The sequence below is a fragment of the Channa argus genome, chromosome 15 (assembly GCF_033026475.1).
Source record: "Channa argus isolate prfri chromosome 15, Channa argus male v1.0, whole genome shotgun sequence".
NCBI lineage: Eukaryota > Metazoa > Chordata > Actinopteri > Anabantiformes > Channidae > Channa > Channa argus.
In genome coordinates this window covers 9659694-9679721 of record NC_090211.1, presented here as the reverse complement: position 1 = coordinate 9679721, position 20028 = coordinate 9659694, and positions in this window count along the sequence as shown.

Sequence of the window (20028 nt, the reverse complement as noted above, 5' to 3'; positions counted from 1 at the left end):
AGCCACCAACTCCCAGCAACCATCATGTTTGAACAGCTTGGTATCAAACAAATATGCATGCAAGTGTCTGTAGATTTAAATGCTTTGTACACAATGCATCTTATCCCAACTCAGCTAAAATGATTTTTGGTTTGAAACCAGATGCTTGATATGTGGACACCTCCACAAAGTCAAGGCTGTCCTTTGAGGTGTCTGAGAAAAACCCAGTCATACAATTCATGTCTGTGATAAATTCTCACCATATCCTGCTTCTCTAACTCCCCTGTCTTTACTTGAAGCACCAGAAATGTGTCTGTCCAAAGCATTTACATGAGAAAAAACTCTTCTAGACTGCAGGTGTTTTATTCTTTTAAAATCTGGGACACACAGGACATGAGTTATTTCTCTGCTTTGTTGCTTCTGACGAAGCCTTTTGTTCACCTCTTAAAAAGTATGCTTAGAAAGGCTTTTAATTGTAAGTATAAGAAACCAGGCACAAGGGGTTGTCTTAGCAATCTTCATTCTTCCACTATCAACCTCCTGTTTCTGCCAAGCTTGCAGGGCATTCGTCCCACCTTGGAAACTCTTTTTGATTCTGTAGACAGATGGAAACAATGTTGCTTGTTAAATGGCAAGTGAAAGAGTAAACTTCTCCAGTTGTATTAGCGCCAGCCGGCCCTTTCGGTTCGTGGTTTATTTCAACCTTGTGCTCCCTTTAGAAATAATACGAAAACAAAAATCTTGTCTCTACTGAAATTGTCCCACAACTCATCTTTGAGCCTTGCCCGTCTAAACTTACTGCTAACTTCCAGCGAAATTAGTCACAGTTTCATCAAACAAGCCCACTTCCTCACCATAGTGCCCACAAACCCATAAATAAACACTACAGCGCCCTTGATTTTTCCCCTGATCATATGGGTGTTGGGGGATCTGTGAAATCCACAGTGGATAGTAAAAATAAACAGCAACTATTTATAGTTCCTACTTTTTCAAAGCTGATTATGATGAACATACAATACAGCAGATGCAGAACCAACGCAGCCTCCCAGTCCAGTGACATTGCATGAGCATCTAGATGACTATCCCACAACTGCCCAGGAAACATTAGGACAACGCCAAGTATCTTTTATTTCCTTAGTGGTACGTCACATTAAGTGTGAACATTTGCACACTCAGCTTTTTACAGTGTCAGCTCTGACTTGATACTCTGTACAGAGTATTCAGTTTCTCAAAAAATAACACAATGCGATTGAGAAACTTAGCTCAACTTATATTTCCATTTATTTAATATTTTATTTTGTTGCATAATAAGGATGACTTCTTGACCGTTTCTGCTTTTCTTTATTAGTGACTGATTCAAATAAAAACAAATTCCAGTTTCTCACATTTATTTCAATGTCAAGATCATAACCTTTGAATATCCTTCTCAGTCTTTTGTTAAAATATTGTTGTATTTCCACATCTCGCAAACTTTAAGCTTTCACAGTGTTTTCACAGTTAAAGTTGGGTTTATAAAACTTCAGAACACACTTAGATGTTATCATTGGTTTGGTTTTGTGTGACCAAAAGTTCCAAAACCTACTGTAAAATCAAGTAAAGTAGAAAATTCTCAAATTTGAGAACATGAAACTGTCAAATCTTTGACATTTTAACTATGTGTTACTTTTAATTATATATTTGTAAACCTATTAAAATAGTAATTGTTGCAGCTCTAATCTAATCTTATCTCCTTATTCTATTTGTTCTGGTTTCACTGACTGACCGTCTGAGGATCAGAGGCAGTGGCATCAGTCTTCAGTCCTGCTTGTTTTCCCACTTTGGCCACACCAGCTCTGATGGGATTATGGGTTACACCAGAAGTGAAAACCTGAGCACTGGGCATCGTCTCCACAACTCAGGTTCAGTTTCCCTCCTCATGCAACAGAGAGAACTCTCCAAGGGGCCATGGCTGAGAATGGTTCAGACAAATAAATAAGGTCTATTTTTCCTCTGTCTGCAGGGAGAGTTCCCATATGTGTGAATGAACTATACCCGGGTAACATAATGAAAAAAGAACAAAAGACTGGATTCTTAGTTGAAAGGCAGGACAAATTGTCATATCACACAACGGCCATAATGATAATGCAAGAAGGGGTGCAAATGTTCATTTTGTCTTATAGACTGTGCACAAACTAAATATACTGTAACCTGGGTGGATAGTAGTAGCAGTGCCCCCCCTTTTTAGCCCCTCCAAACTCAACCTGCTGTATTTCATAGACAAGCAGTTATCGTGGATCATTAAATTAACTCGCAAATCACAGCAAAAAATCCTGCAGCCTGTTAAAGCATTCACATTATATTCTTGTTAATAAGGATTTCACAAGCCTTTCAGATCATTTCTGTGTTTGCTTTGATTTGTCAGTTTCACGTGTTCCCCAAACCACATCAAAAAAAAGGGTTTAGATATAAAGAACTAAATTCATATGAAATGGAAATATCACAAAGAGTACTGAACTTGTATTCAGGTTAATGTACTTTGTATCATGTCCATTAAAATGCCACAGTCACAGAATCCCAAAAGTGTTTAAAATCTAACTTCTTTTCTATTAAATTGGATACATCTTTTTATCTAATAGAGGTTACTTTCTATAGTCTTTCTATATCCTCAAATGTGGTGACATTAAGTAAGTATTCATTAAGTATTAGGTCAAATTAAGTATTCTTATTTCACAGTATCTGGTTTAGTTGTGATTCTTCTTTTTATATTTTCTATATAGCTGCTAATTTCTGCCAAAGCAGTTGGATTTAGTCTAAGTGTAAATGGTCAATCAGAGGGAGTCTGGTCACACACTGGCATGCCCAGACATTATGAACATATTTTCATTTTTCCAATAAGAGGATTTATTTTTAAACCACATTTTGGGTGTGGTAGACTTGTAAATCAAAGAAATAGCAGCCTGAAGAAATTATACATGGAGAAATGTTGTGTAGTTGCATATCATCCATCCTTTGAACACAATTGTTTCAACACTGTACAAACCCACTCAACATCCCTAGAAACTAGATTTTGACTGCATACCCTCCAGCTTTTTATTTCCTTTAAAACCTGTTGGCAGCTTTGAGGTATTTAAATAGAGTAATGTAAATTTGGAGAGGCAGGAAGTTGGTGATTGCATGACCTAAAAAGTGTGAAATGGCCCCTTGTGTTGGGGTCCATTATTCTAAGAAGTAGAAACTCTTTTGTGCTTGTGGCCTATAGCTACCTTGCTGGGAAGTTCAGCAGACAAAGAAAAGACACTGGAGTCACTGAGGTACTTTAAATGCTACATGTCTTCTAATCAGGTCCTTTCTCATTTAAACACATCAAATGTGCGAGCCACACACACGAGAGGTAACATGCATGAGCTCTGTAGTCACATGACAGTATAACCATTTTACAGTTAGCTCACTCTTGATTTATTTATTAATTTATGTTGAGGATGTTTTATTAGCAAAATAAACACGTTCAGTGCTCTGATCCAGGAGAGGTTTTTGCTGCAAAAGAGAAAAACATGACTCTGCAGATCCAATGAAAACAGGAAACCCACAGCTGGTGGTTGATGTCCTATTTTAAAGTGGCCCTCTGTCATAATTGCTCCCCTTTCACTGTTCTCCCCATAAACACAAGTTATTTGCATAAGTGTTCAGGCCTGCCTGTCACCCCCTGCTCCTGTCCTACTTCCACTCTGTCAGTCTAATGCATCCCAGCATTCTCTCTTTGTGTGAAGCTCTAGTTGTTCTGGGAAGTTCAAATGATTGACACATTAAATTGAATGGACTCTAGTCTAGTCTAGTCCTCACGGCTTCACAATTGTGGCTCCAAGCAGAAAAAGGCCTTGGACAGTCTGAATTATGAATGATGTGGGAGTTTGGCATGGTTTCCTGTTTGTTGTCTCCTTTCTCACCATTGATACATGCAGGGCTTTGTGATGAGAAGCATGAAGAGGTGTCGAGATATGATCTCTGTCTGTATTATGGTGAAAGAATGGGGCTGTGAGATCTAATACTGTGAAAATGACAGAGTAGTCTGATGTGTCAGACTCTCACAGGGCAGCAGGAAGAGTAGTGCTGCAGAGAGAGAGGCTCCGGTGGGAAACTGATGAAGTTACACTCCGGCACTCGTGGACTGGCCATCTGCTGTACCAGGCAATTTCTCAGTGGGCCTGTGGACAAGCCCAAATGCAGTGCGTCCGGGGGTGGGGAGTACCTTTTGGTACCTACTTGCCCTCTCGAGTCGATACAAGGACAGTTGGCTCTATTGCTCTGAAAAAACACTCTATAGTAAATTTGGGGCCTTTGAAGTTAATACAAATTTTTTATACTTATACATACTTCATTTTTTTTTAAAGCATTCTATTTTTTATATGATTGAGCTAACCTAGTTAAAATAAATTCTAACTAAAAATAGGAAGCAGCAAGTAAAAAACTAAAGATACCTGAAGTGGAGTATAATATACAAATTAAAGTGGCGTGAAATACTCCTCAATCTCATACTTTAGTCCAGTAGCCTACTTGAGTTATATTCTACTCCTGGTGGTTTATACATTTATTAAAGAGAAGTGCAAAATATGTGGTATCTATTCAACTACTGTGGGCATGTTTGGACTGAAGACCTATTTTAATCCCTGTCCAGCCGAGCACTCTGGCAGTTATCTGGATGTTATATAATTTCTCTTTTGTTACAGAAGGAGCTCTATAGAATCCAATTGTTGAAAAAAAAAACATTTAAAAATTAAGAAATATTGATGGTTTGTCATTCTTTGGGACAAAAAAAAAACACATCTTATATTTTCTATTTTACTTGTTTTGACTTTTTAATGATAATTTTGACTTTTTTTATTTGATATTTTTACTTTCACTTTATCATTCTACTATATATATATATATTTTGGTGGTATAAATGAGCTTCCATAGTTATCTGTATGGCTACAGACATCTTCAGTCAAAATTCCTTAGACTAGGTTTTAGGAGATAAACCGAGCCACTATTTGTAAACTTCGTCATTTCCATAAATTCGATTTCTATGAATGATGTGAGCCCCAGAGTGAGGTGGGGTGTAGCTTAGTGATAGGACATTTGGCTGCATATCAAGTATTTAGTTATAAGTTTACTTCCTGGGAAAAGGCCTTAAGTGCAAATCAAAAAGGAGACTTCCTGCTGTGAACTCCTGAAGTAGAATGTAGTATGGGACATCATGTGACTACAGGTAAAAAGGCGAGGGGACCCTCTTGGGGCCAAACCTCTTGGGGCCAAAAGAATCTTGTTACTTGATCTGTTTAGAAATGGCCACTCCTCTGTGACCACCTCACTTCCCAGGCCTCAGGGCTTTGTGGTATCTCTCACTGGGCTGAAAGGCAACTACAGCACGCATCCTGCATCACAAAAGGTCCAAACATTTCTGAGAAGCTAGGTGCACAGTGAGCCTAATTACAATACTCCCCACTGATACTAATACTCTATGCAGTACCCCACTGAGAAAAATGACAGATGGTCAGTCATCTCTCCAACATACATACATCTGTAGCTATTTAGGATCTTAATGAATGTTTGCTATGCATCCGGAGCCCTATTAGCAACTAAAACGATTAATCACCCACAATCTACAAGATTCCTCTTACTTGCCTTGCCTTTTCCGTGTTGTTTTTATGGCTCATGAGGATTTTAGTTCATGTTTTTGTAATGCAGAGTGGCAAAGTTCAGTCATGGCTTATTGTTTACCAAGAGGGAGCCCTGCAGGGAGCAGGGTGATATACAGCAACATGAGCAGCCAGACAAATTAAGGAGCCATGACAATGAAAAGCAGATGTGACTGTAGGGCAGCTAAATTGCTTTACTGCCATGTGAAAACAGTGACAGACAATATAGTAACCCTGGCTAATTGTCAAAGACACTGTGGTAATTGGTTGAATGTGCCATGCACAATATGAGGAGAATTGCTTATAATAATAGTATAAAACCATTATATGGACATGTAGTAAAAATAGTAAAGGGTCTTAAAAAAGCAAATTCTTGATGAATTATTGTGACGGCAGATTTATTTTTCTATGATCTCTCATTCATTTCCCTGCACTGAAGGCTGGTATTGATTTTCATGAGCCATTAAATTCAATTAAAATCACATAAGTTGATCTTAAATGACAGGAGGACACTGTATTAAAGGATGAAGTTCAATAAGGCCAGGCCGGGTTTGCCACATGGTGTTTATTCAAAATACCACCTGTCAGGAAATCCTGCATCATTTTCGACTCTACAAACACACACACATACACCTTCATCAATCCAGTTTGTTTGTTACTAGGATTAATTTCTAGCACCAGCTTTGGCCCAGGTCCAGCCACAGAACAAGAGCAGCTTCCATCTCACAGAGCAGCGGTTTATCCCCTGTGGTGGGTCCAACTGGGCTGATCCTCTCATATTAAATGGATTAGATGAGGCCTTGTTCTACTGTCAGGAACTCATGAAAAGAATAGGGATTTGGCTTTTTTTTCATGTAAATAATGTAAAAGTTTCACACAATGTTTTCTAAGTGAACATTTAAGTAATTATTTAAGTATTTCTGCAAATTGTCGGAAGCAGGATTCTTATCTGACCTCTGTGAGTATTCATTGTTCTTAATTCTAGTATTATCCATTAAAAACCATAGAATTAGTGTTGCCCGCAACCTTTTAACTCCCCATGAGAGACATCCATAACCTAGGTTAGGTTGGGATCCAGTGCTTTCATGGGAGGACTGAGATAATGTTGTAGATACCAGGTTGACTCTTTGTTCCCCAGTGGTTAGTGTTAGATCTCACGCTCTGCCAGTCTGTGAGGCAGGTGCTTCTCCCTGCCAGGGCTCTTGGATTAATCTTCTTTAGAAGACAACCAGCCCCTCTCCCTCACAGGTTGTATGGGCGCCACACTAATTACACTGTTTAAGGGGAGGCTGTCTGATGCCGAGCACTCACACTGGCGCCGATGTGTTGAGATTAGGCTGGGCTTAAACAAGTCTGACCCCAGATCAGCCCTACATTCGCGCTCCAGGACCTGACCTTGTACTGTTAATCTTGTTTTAGTCTGTTTTTTGGCCACTGCCCTCAGCATGTGATGATATTGCTGCTATCTCTTGACTTTAGACAGTCAATGGGCCCTCCAATCTATGATTAATATGTTATTGTTCCTGTAAAGTTAATTGAAGTCAGTTTAATCAGATGTTTCATCTTTATTCGGTAGGAGAACTAGTGCAGAATTGTACTCGGCTGTTTTCAATATAATCTACTGAAAGTTGAAAATTTTCTTAATTTCCTTAAATTCGAGACATTTTTGATCACATTTGAAGAAGGGGGGATTTGTAACTAAGATTTTATCTTTTACATGAAAGAAATCAACAAATCAGACACAAAATACTGTTGTTAACAAAACCAGTACTTTAAATGTCTCGAGAATATGACAAGAATATCTTTTTGACACATATTACTAAAGATCATATATGTTTATAGACTGTGAAATTTTTCTGTAAATGTTTGCTCATAATTTTTCAAATATATCCACAATACAGTGGACATAATAATATTATGTATAACCTTCTCATATAGCAAATAAGAAGAAATAACTATAAATAATTACTTTATTACTAAAACATTATTCCTCTACAAAATGGAAATCTTTAAAGAATGCAGTTGACATAGTTCATATATCATTTAATTTGTCATTAGGACATCAATGGTATTTCATAACGAACAGCCCAAAATGCATGCAGGTCAAATGGTGTATGTGTGTGTAAAGTTGTGCATATGTGAATATATTAGCCTGTTCTGTCCTGTTAAAAATATCCTTGGCTTTGTGTGACGTAAAGTGAGTCTTCCCCCATTAAATTCTGTAATCTTTTCCCTGAGGTAGGACTAGCCCGCAATTGAGGCCACACTTACTCACTGGTCTGTTCCCACAACCTCCAGGCACCTTGGAGGAAGTCATCCATGCATAACTGTGGTCCTTAATCAAATGCTGAATGTACGAGTTGTCCAGGAGGTTGGCTGCTGCAAGTGTGGCATTAGCAAAGCACATGCTCTCCCTTCACAGAGAAACAATGCTGCCCATTGTGTCTGGCCACAAGTGTCTATTTTGATTTAAAAGTTGATCTCACAAGGAGACAATGAATATCAGGAATAACACATGGGATTCATTCAGGACGGCACAGCACTAGAAAATTATTGAGCAATTGTTGAGTGTGTGTCAGCATCATTCTCAACATGAGAGACCACAATCCACCTCAGCTAATAACAGATATGTGAACACATCATCAGCTACTTCGGCAGCAAATTATTGCCCTTTGTAGCTGTTCTGTTTAGCCTATCGCCAATATATAATGGACTTTAATGGGCCTTTTAGAAGCACCAAAATAAAAGCTTATTCTAATAAACCGGTGAGAATTCATCAGTTCAAGTTAGCTGGAAACACAAGGCACAGTGATAAAAATAGTGTTGAAAGGACAACAATAAAGGCATGTCATGGACAGAAAGCATGAAATGTTGTCTTTATGTTCTATCCCACCTCTTCCAGCCTCTTCTCTGGTTTATAAATAGCAGTGACCCATCTTTAAATAGGACATTGTTTTGGCTATTGTTTCTCTGTACTCGTGCTGTCCTGATCACTGATGCTGAAGCGTTGCAGTAAACATCCTCTGACCTCTCTAACACTCCACTCCCATGAATCTCTGACCTCATGCTCTTCATCCTTAGTTACACTGTCCAGGACTCTGTGTGTGAGGAATGTGCAGGAGAAATGTGGACAGTTTAAAACAAGCTATTGACAACTGAAGTTCATTTATCCTTTAACTTATTTTGCTGAAAGCATTAAAAATCTAAAGCATGCAGTCCTGGCCATTTTGATTTAACGAAAAGCAACTATAGGTGCATTTCCCTCTATGTGTTTGAAAGCAGATTTTCAACATGTAAAAACTCATTCTATATTATTCTATGCTTGACTGAGGTGAAGGGAAACTTGGTCTATGAATTGAGGCAAAATGGAAATACTGTAGCTACACTATCAAACGAACAAAAACAGCACAAATGCCATAATCTTGTATGTTGTTCATTTGGAAAGTTTCAAAGACACTTATATATTCAGCAATGGATGGAAATGTGCCTTCCTTAGCATTTTTCTTTAACAAATCTAGGAATTTGCTTAAAATTTGCACACGGCACATTATTTATTCATTTAAATTGTGCCTTAGAATAACATTTAGATTTTAGGTTAGAAGTTTTCTATTAATGTTGTGATGTTAGAGGGGAAAATTCTCACTTTAGAGATGGAAACTAAAACTTGCTTCGACATTGTTTCTCCTTTCAGCGTGATTAAGCTCAACATCAGCCTGTTTAAGAGGAACCTTTTATAAGGATGCTAAGGGACGTGGAGCAGGGGGTGTGCTGGCATGGTGGCTGCCTATTCTTCCCATTATCCAGCTTTCCATTCTCAATGGAATGAAGACCATCAATCAGGAGTTCCTATAGGTCTTTTCACAGTTGAATAAAAGGATCAGTGTGGACGGACCTGTCCGTGGTTTGCTTAGACACTGGAGACAACAGATGTGTTAAACATAGTCGGCTCCCTCACAAAAAGCACAGAGAGCCAGGGCTGCATGCTCTTTAATGGCGAGGCAGCTTTACGTTAATTGCTAAATAGAGTCAGTCAAAGGTGCTGCATCTTTTTAGTGAACACGTTCAAGGAAGCCCACATCATAAAGGCTTCAATTCCTGCCAGAACAGAAGAGAGCCACAAAGAAAAGGCCATAAAATTGTTACAAGACCTATGGACAAACTGCACCTTAGAGCCCACATAGAGAAGAATAGAGCAGAATATTATATAACAAGGAAAATTATGCATTTAACATTTTTTTGAAGTACACAATTTTTATCTGAAATGGGCAAATGAAGTATCTAAAGTAATTATTGTATTATGCAGAACTGCCCTTTTAGGGTGTTAACATATTACTTATTGTCATGTTTTTCTCATCTATGCACTCATTTTAACGTTAGCTGAAGTTCTAAAGCTCTTACTTACAGTGAAACAAATATTCTGGTCAGATTATTTCAACCTGCTTTCCACATAATTCACAAAGGTTTTAAAACTATTACTTTCATAGTAATAGATAAATATCAAATTTTAAATATGACAATAGAAACGAATACCCTGTGTTAATCTGCAAAGTAGCAACCGTTAAAGATAATTGTGGTGGAGGAAAATAAATTACAAAGTAGAACACAAAAAACTAATGTGAAATGAAGTATCTCAGTGTTTCCGAAAAGATCCCTGGAGCCTAAACAATGGGAGCTTGGCGTGGACAGCCCGAGGCGAAGCCATCTGCTGCAGAGAGAGTGGAGTCCCTTTGTCCACTATTGAGGAATGTGGAGACAGATTGATGAGGACTGGGTGATTCCTTTAGGGTGCAGCGATGCAGCAGGCACCACAGGGAACTCCCTTTCCTTTTCTCCATGATCCGCAGTCACATGAAACTACACCTATGAAAGTGAAAAATGTTTTCAAAGGAACAAATATTCTAGTTTACACATCAGACATTCCAATAATAGAAAAACCTTTCCACTGATCACCTGAAGAACAATGAGATGGCTGATTTTCTTCTTCATATGTCTGTCTCGCAAAGTGTGAGAATTTCATTTTTTCCTTTGTAATGTTCTATGAGAATCTGGTGCTAACTGGAGCTGTTCATGCCTGGGTCATGACCTCTAACCCTCTCAGCAGGTGTGTGGGGATGGCCTTTATAGAGAGGAGCCAGTCCAGAAGCTCTCTGGCTTTTGGAGTGGGTGGCTCTGGAGGAGGAGGGAGACAGGGCAGATGTTGCATGAGAAATCCCCTGGGGAAAGTGTGCCGCCACAAAGGGAAGAGGTCAGGGCAAAAGGGCAGATCTCTGACACAAGCAACACAACACACAGCCCTGGTTTCCATGGCAACTTGCTGCATCACTAAGCCGTCTGGGATATAAAACAAGACTCTTGGCTCTGGGATGCTGACAAAACGAGCCTTTATTAAGCTTCTGAAAGTATGTGAATTACAGATTCAGTTTCAGAACTTAGAGCCACGACCTGGACTGTAGTAAATAAATGTACGCAATATTGTTAAAATTAGCTCCACCATGATGCCATACAGTAATAATACAGTCTACAAACAAGATGTTGTTTGTTATATAATGGTCTATCCACTAAGAGCCGAATTAATGTATGTTACAGACAGCAGTGGATGAAAATTCCTAGATTAATAATTGCAGGAAAAATTCATGGTTTTAAAATAATATTTAAGTATTAAAAGGAAAATGTCCTCAAAATAGCAAATGTGAAGTATGACCTCTTCAAATGTTACATGATTTTATATATTATCCTAATATTACAAACCCCATTTCTAGAAAGTTGGAATGCGGTGTAAAAGGTAAATAAAATGAGAATGTGAAACCTTGTCTTAGTTATAAAAAGTATATGTTGAAAATTATTTTAAAAAATAAAAATTTACATATTTGCCTAGTTGAAAAAAAAGGTGTAATACTAAAAGCAACTATGTACAACTACACCATATATTAACAACATCCATGAGCATTGCAACTTTCTTAGGGCCCACAGTCATTCACAAAGGACAAGAGATGAAGAAGAAAACTGTCCTATGGTCCGATGAGCCAAACGTTTCTATTCTTTTAAGAGATCATGGGAGCTCTCTGTGCTATAGAGAAGACTGACCATTTAACTTGTTTCCAGTGCACGCCCGCACACCAACATGTGTGATGGTGGGTAACTTGAACATCTGAGTCCTGCTAAACAAAATAAATAGGTTTGATGTGACATATGCTGACATCCAGACAAAATACTTTTTTAGGGAAGCCTTCCTTCTTTTAGCGACACAATACCAAACTATGATCTGCAGTCTGCAGTGTCTTGATGTCTATACTACCTGCTGTACAGACCTCTTACCAACGCTTTTAGCATTGTGAAGAGAAAAATATGACAATGAAGGTGCTGTTAAGCAGTTTGTTTTCTAAATTAAAGCCACTTGTTTTCTCAGTTCCAAAATGCGTGAGTTGATACAGAATGAGTGTTGATACAGTAAAAGAAGTCTTCTTTAACACATGGTATTGGTTTCAAACGAGTAAAAACTTGGTATGTTATCTTTGTACCATTTACAATCAAAAGTAGATTTTCAAAGATTTGCTGATTATTGCCTACTTTTGTATGTATGTTTTACACAGTGCCCCAACGTCTAGAAATGGAGTTTGTGCTTGAGAACGTTCCACCGCTCACAGTGTCTTATCTCAGAACGCTATTTTTTAGCACAATATTTATCATTCTTATCATTCCTTTCACATTGTTTTTCTAATGCTTTTTCTGTAGACAAACATAACACTACATTTTCAGAAAAGCAGTGACTACAATGTCTGTGGGGATGGTTTCAGCTGCAGAGCTTCAAAGCCATGGGGTGCCACGGAAATAAGGCAGAGATAAAAAACACAGCTTGCTGTCCTTTGACTGTTTACTGTAGCTCGACTGTGATTCATTTCCTTTGAGGTGATGACTGCAAAGGAATGTGACTTTCCACCAGTGTCCTTTGATCAAACTTTGACTTTATCAATTTATCTCAATATGAACTACAGTAAATGGCCAATAAACCACTCACCTGGCCACAAACCATCTCGAGAGCTGGTCACACCCTTTTTGCAACGGAATTCCAGAAAGGCTTCGAGGAATATGTTAATTCAATACTGCTGAAATTCTTCTTTAAAGGATTACGTGTTATCCTCACTGCAACGAGTTAAAATGACACATTAGTGACAAGCTTGTTCCAGAGCGTTACAAAACCAGAACTTTCACCATCTGCCCTTGACCAACAAAGCTTATGAATGGTGATAAAGTGCTTGTGATAAATCCAGAAACCCTTGAAACATTTTAATTAGAAAACCACAACACAAAACACTTTCCACAAAGTCAAGTAATAAACTGCTTCTGGAAAACAACAGACATTGCAAAACACTCTGCAGAAGCACTTTTTATTTTGTGAGCAGAACATTGCCTCACTGTCTTTTTTTCTGCCTGATCTTGTCCATAAAACACCATTGTTCATTTTGCTAGGGGTCTGTGTCCATCCACAAAGGGTCCTCTGACAATGTTCACAGGCCAAATGCTCTCCCCTTATATGGGAGCTTTCTGTCCTGTGACACATGACATTTGTATAACATTATTAAGGTCACAGCCTATAGTCAAAATGAATGAATAAAAGTAAGTGGGTCGGGACTCTGGACAAATTCAGCCAGTATGAAGAAAGCACAGGTTAAAACATATGTGGATATGGATCTCCAGGCAATGCTTGGCCATTCTGTTCCATTCCTCAAAGATCCTGTTATCTTTACAAGACCTTTATAACATCATATACGCTGTCTATCAAATCTACTTGCAAGGTTTAAATTTTGTCAAGCTATTCGTGTTTTATTTGCTTATGCCACCATTTGTACATTTATGGACCATATATCTCGTCCATGAATGTCTGCACAAAATGTTATGTGAGGCCATGAAGCAGTTGCTAAAATGTATTAGTCCTGACATGAAAGACCAACCGGCTATGGTGGTACCAGGGATAAAAAGTTGAAAACAGCAAGATTTCACCCTATATTCCCTATAGAAGTAAAATTAGCTTTGTTTATCAATAAAATAAAGAATGTGGTGCAGAAAAATGTAAAAAAAAATTAAATTATCATAGCATTCTATATATGTGAGCGCCAACATCCCACCCTCACAACTACAGAAAGGAAATCCACTCTAGTTCAAACATAATAAACAAACTTGACCGATGAAACCTTCAAGGTCTACTTTTCCATCCAAAGCCATAAGATTATTGTCTCTGTATCCATTTAATCTGCCAGAAAGGATACAGGTACCTCCACATACCTCCACATGCCAACACAAATATGGAAATCGCTGCTGGAGCAGAAGTGGAAGGAGGAGTTCTTTCCTCTCTGCTAATCTCTGATTAGCAGGAAGGGGTCATCTTCCTTTGACATCTCTTTGTCTCTGTGGTATTGACGGAAAATGTCTTGATTTCCCAGGTCATCACCGCGGCTGCTTCAAGTTGGCCTGATCTGCCTCACCATGACTTCAGCAGGGTAACGTGAACATAGTCACATCTCCAGGAAGGGTCCTCATTGTAATTTTTCCTTTGTTGTTTCACAATCAATTATATTTTTTCCTGTCATTTGAACAAAATACATCAAAGATAAAATGACACAGCAGGGTAGTTTGGGTATTTTTGGAAAGGGCAGGATCATAAATTGGTGTCAACCTTTAATGGGATCAAAACTTGGTCATGGCTGCTAAATATAAAATCCAGAGAGGGCACAGACTGATATGCTCAGACACATTTTTCATTCAAGAAAGCTCTTTTACTGTGCAAAAATAACATCAACCAGCTTATGCTTCTGCATGCCGAATTCAGGAACAGCCTGGAATATTTCAATACAAGTCATGCAACAACATCACGGAGGGATATCATGTATGGAAATGATCAATACCAGTTGGAGGGCCTTAAACTTTGAGGATGTTACTGTTGCCAAGTCCCGCTGTAATGTTGCATCTGGGACCCTTTGTAGATGACAAATGGCCATTTAGAAGAAAAAGTCTTTCTAATTATACAACTTTACAAGACTTTTAAAGTGTGTCATGGCAAGTTTATCCCAATTACCAAATTTTACAACTCACCAAAAATCCTGTGGCTCACACTGCAGTATCTTTTCAAGTCTTCATGAAGCAACTCACGAAGAGGGTTTGTGTTGACTTACAAAATCTCTGTGGAGCAGAGTTTTAAATAAGTGCATTTTTTTTAGATGATTCCCTGGACATAATCCTCAATCAGGATCCTGTGTGCGTGTGTGTGTGTGTTGGCGGAGATTGGAATAACAGGACAAATACTGAGTAGGATGTGAGCCATCCAACTCTGACCTCCATCTGCACAGCTTCCTCCGGTCTCCCTGGGTGGGGCTCCCCCCAGCCCGCTAAAACTCACACATATCTACTGTTCCCCAATCAGGTCTCAATTATCCAGTGCTATGCCTTCTCAGACTGGCTATAATGTTTCTCAGGGTGCTGAAGTTAAGGACCCTCATACAGTCAAGGGTTTGTTGCAGTTGGGCTGCTGCCACCGGAGATACTAATCTGTAGTTGCGGAGCAGGAAATCAAAAATAAGCTGTAGAACACACTGAATTAGTGGAAACAGCTCGTTAATCCACTTTCACCAGAACAATCATGTAACGGGCATGTTTCTCGGAAAACATCTTAGTGCTGAGATCATCTGTGAGAGGAAAGTCATTGTAACACAAGATAATGTGAAAAGGGGACAATAGTCGCATTGTATTTGCATGCTTTTAGTTAAGCAAACAGAACAGAGTAAACAATACAAATAGAAGAGATCCATACTTTTTTATGATGTGATTTGTTTGATTTTCAGGGTGAAACTGAAAATTCCCCGGTTTTACTTAGTTTAGCATGTTTTTACAGTATTTCATGAAAATCCCTTCTACCATGATATTTGACAAAATAACACAATGTGATAGCCATGCAAGCTAAACAGGCTAAACACAGCAGAGTAAATAACGTGGAAACAGGTAGATGCGATTTAATTGCTTGTGTAATTGTTTTGCTTGTGTATTGTGGCTCAAATGTTAGGAAGCAAATTTTGAATGCAGGTCTATATTCATGCTACATGCTCACCTAATACCAGTATTTTGATTTTAGACGTATTACAATGGGTTCTATCTTTATTTGCTACTAACGCAAAATTAGCAGATATGGAAATTGCCAATGGCAATATGACAATTATATCTGATATTTGCTGAAAAACATCAGTTGATAAACAAAATTTCATGGTACTGGAGAAAATGTCATGGGGTTGTTATACTCATGTTCAAATACATCTGTAGAAACCATGAATATTGAATATTGAAAAAATGTTGCCCATTCTTCTAGTAGTAAAATTGCTTCACTGTCACTCTTTTTGAATTGATAATAGCACTAGAATGATGTCAGAGGATCATATTAGGATACAGTATATCTGTTAAAGACACATCTGTAGCAAATTTAATAGTTGAGCAGATACTTCTGAGGGCAGCCGACCGCTAGCACTGACCAAAAATTGGCTTTGTCAAAGATGGCAACCTTTTAAGTATATAACGCTATCTTAGAAGAAAACCTGTGAGTCTGCAAAAGACTTGAGAATGGGGAGGAGGTTCACCTTCTAGCAGGACAACAACCATAAACATACAGCCAGAGCAAGACTTGAAAATTGCTGGTCAGATGCTGACTGAGCTTGAGCTATTTTGCAAAGAAGAATCGGCAGAAATTCCACTCTCTAAATGTGCAAAACTGGTAGATAAATATCCCAAAAGGTGGTTCTACAAAGTATTGACTCAGGGAGGCTGAATACAAACCCACACCACACTTTTTGGATATTTATTTTATAAGACAATTTCCTTACACTTCACAATTATGCACCACTTTGTGTTGGTCTATCACATAAAATACCAACAAAATACATTTACATTAGTGTTTGTAACATAACAAAATGCGGAAAAATCTTTTGAAGGCACTGTAATCCTGGTTCTTCCATTCTGGTTACAGTAACATGAGGACCAAGAGAAAAATGAGATCCGCATGTGGCTTGAATTTTATGGTTGGCCCATTTTCCTGCAGAGCGAAACACCTCCGACTTTTACGGAGACTGAGGTTAAATCTGATGTGTCGCTCAAATCCCCCAGGAAGCGTCTGCACCAGTGCAAGCAGAGGAAGTTTACTCTGCTGCTCTACAGATCACTGTTTATGTTGGGGCCCCTTTGCAATGATGCAGAGTTGCTTTGATTTTATTTTTCTTTCCATGTCTGTCATTAAATTGGTCACATTGTTCCACATGATAAGTGGAAAGCAAACAAATTGATTCAGTTGTTATTGATGGACTCCACAATGAGTTTGATAGAAGTGGAATCCAGCTGGTAAAGTGGGTCTAACAATATTTTTAAGCTGATTGCTAAATATGGTTATAGTTTTGAACAATTTTGTTTTTAAAATGGTGTTTAAAATCTAACCTCATGCCTTGATGATCAAGGAACACAACAGTCACTTTTCAGTTTGAACTAACCTGCATATAAATGATAAATTGGTTTATAAGGCAGTTAATAGACCATTATGATTACACTCAACCAGCTTGCAAATCATATTCAGTCTGACCCAGGATCGGATTTAGTGATTTGGGAGCAACAGGCAAACACAGATATAGGTGACCTCCATATTTATGTATTTTATTTTTTAAGTCTAAGACAAGTGTATTTCTATTTAAACCTACTGAAACTAAGTTATCCTAAGATTATAAAAGATCAAAGGCTTTTGGTTTGTCCCTTTCAGGAGTCCCCACAGCGGAAGCGCATTCCTGTTTTTAGGGCACCTCTACATTGTAACCTTGCCTAATGGTAAAGTCTGTCTCTAGTCTGATCCCTATTATTAACAAAGTATGTTTTCTTCTGAGTTGCAAACATTACAAAACACGAGAGTTTCCTGTCTTTGAATTGCGGTGGCCTTGCAGATGCAATCTATCTCAAGATAAGGACATTTGGTGTTTGTTTTACTGGGAGAAAAATGTGAAGTTTGGGTTTTGCTGTTATCTCCATCATCTTTAACACACTGTAGTGAAACAGAGATGCTCTGGCACCCAGGCAAACAATCCACAGGGTTATCAGCTGTGTCACTTTGCAGTGAAACCTCCTCACTGTTTCTCAAGGAGGGGGCCCTGTAAGACAGGGTCATAACATCCAGTGGTCATGATCTGTAATTTTTCAACAATTTCCATTTTTCACACGAGGACATTTCTTGGACAGGTCTTTGTTCATTTAGACCTCAGACAGAGATCTGTGACATGAAATAAGCATGAACTGCATAATGTCAAGCTCAATAAATCTAACAGCTATAAACATAACATACTAAACATTATTAGCACTTTGCATGAACAACTTTCTGAACAATTATAAAGCAAGAAGTCATAAAGAGTTAATTTTCTTTTTTTTCCTTATTAAAGTGTTGCTTTCTTTTACTTCGTTATATATCGGCTGTGTGACTACAAGAGGAAAAACAGTGATTGGGTGTGTTCTTTCCATATAATCACTTTTGTTTAATCTCCTCAGCCACCTATAGTTTACTGAAGTGAGAAAACACTCTTTTTTCTGTTCATAGAGAAACTGGCATTGAAACGTCATTGTGAATCTTTTCTTCACTTCCTTTCCTTCATGTTTGCATCACAACAGAGTTTGAAAAGCTAAACATCCTCTTTTAAATAGAATGTCAAAAACATACTCTACATGTTTATTGCATACGTATGTGTGTGTGTGTGTGTGTGTGTGTTTGTGCGTGTGTGCATGTCTGTGTGTGTTTGTAAGTCAGGGGTAGGGTTAGGCATTCAGTTGGGATGGTTAAAGTGGAATTGGATCTTCTCTTGTGGAATCCTACATTTTTGACAAACAAACCTTTATCTTATTTATGACATAGCCAATCACTGTCTGATCCACAGAGTGATCTATTATACTAAAGAAATACACATTTAGGCTGAAGCTATGAAAGTCTAATTAATGATGCAGTGGAGCTCAGTGAGAACTGGGCCACACTGACAGTCTCTAACTGAGCTGCTGGGAACTGAGGTCATGCAGGAACTGGATAGTACTTTCTCAGGGAAAATGACTAAGTGAAAATTAAAACAGCAGAGAGCAAAAAAAGACAACAACAACAACAGCATTGCGGTTTGGTTAAATAGGTTGCGAGAACTGGGTTTTCAAAATGCAACCAACTGTGGTTACCCAAGGCGGCAGATTCATGGTCTGCCAGTTTATGAACTCATAGTGAAAGAGTGGAAATGTTCTCCCATTGTGGCAAGACAAGAGAACATCAATAAAAAAATGAATGCAATTATAGATGTTAGACTTTTTGTTAGAGTTTATATTACACAGATTTTTTTTGCTGTCTGAGAAAAATATTCCAGCTTAAGGAGCTAATATGCAAGTGTCCTCTGCTCTTGAAGTTACTTCCTGTTTGATTACACTGCCATGTAAAATCTAATGAGGTCAACACTTAATTTATAAAAAGTAATAAAACCTGCAACTTGACGAATATCAAAGCTATCTGTGCCTTAAACTCAAACAACACACAAAGCTGTGGGCCGTGATACGAAACAAGATCCACCAGAGGAGGCATGATGGGGAGATCGATTACTCTGAGATTTCCCATGATCGTGTATCTCTCCAGGGACAGGGAGCCTCTGCTCCAGCACTGCGTGGTCTCTCAACTATCATTATCACCAATGGGAGCCACAATGGGTCAGGGAGATGAGATAACATTGTGAGTGGCAGAGCAGCAGGTGAGAGACTCAACAGGGCATGATTAGATATCCGGGTCCCAGGGTGTAGCATTGCCTTAGGCCTCGGGGGCCTCGGCCCCGCCATCTGCCGGGGTGAATTTCTCTGGCTTTAGAGGAACCGCTCAATAGCTGGACAAACTGTTGCTGTAGGGCAATGCTTTGAGTTTCTCCTGTTACCTTTTATAGAGAGAAGTGTTACACTTTACAGTTCTTTTGTTGCAGTTTCAAATACAAGCTCAAAGAATGTGAGAATTTCTGGTATTTGTGTGATAATCCTTTGTTGTTGATGTTTTTTTATTAATAACTATTTGTAGCATCTGCTCTGCTTTTAGTTCTATTTATTGTTGCTGTAACAGAGCATGTCTGTGTGTATAAATGCGTTGTAGACCCAAGTCACCTGGCATCATACACAGCACTAACAATATTACTTGTTAGATTTGCAGTCCAGATCCTGCCACCTTTGTGGACTGTAGGTTTTAGGGCTCTGGAGTGAGGCCATCAGTCAGCAAGAGCACACCCCAGGGATGTTCTGATGACAGTCATGCTGGACGGGCAACACATGACCCAAGAGCGCTGCTGCACATAACACACTCTCCTGTGACCTGCCAGCACCAGGCCCG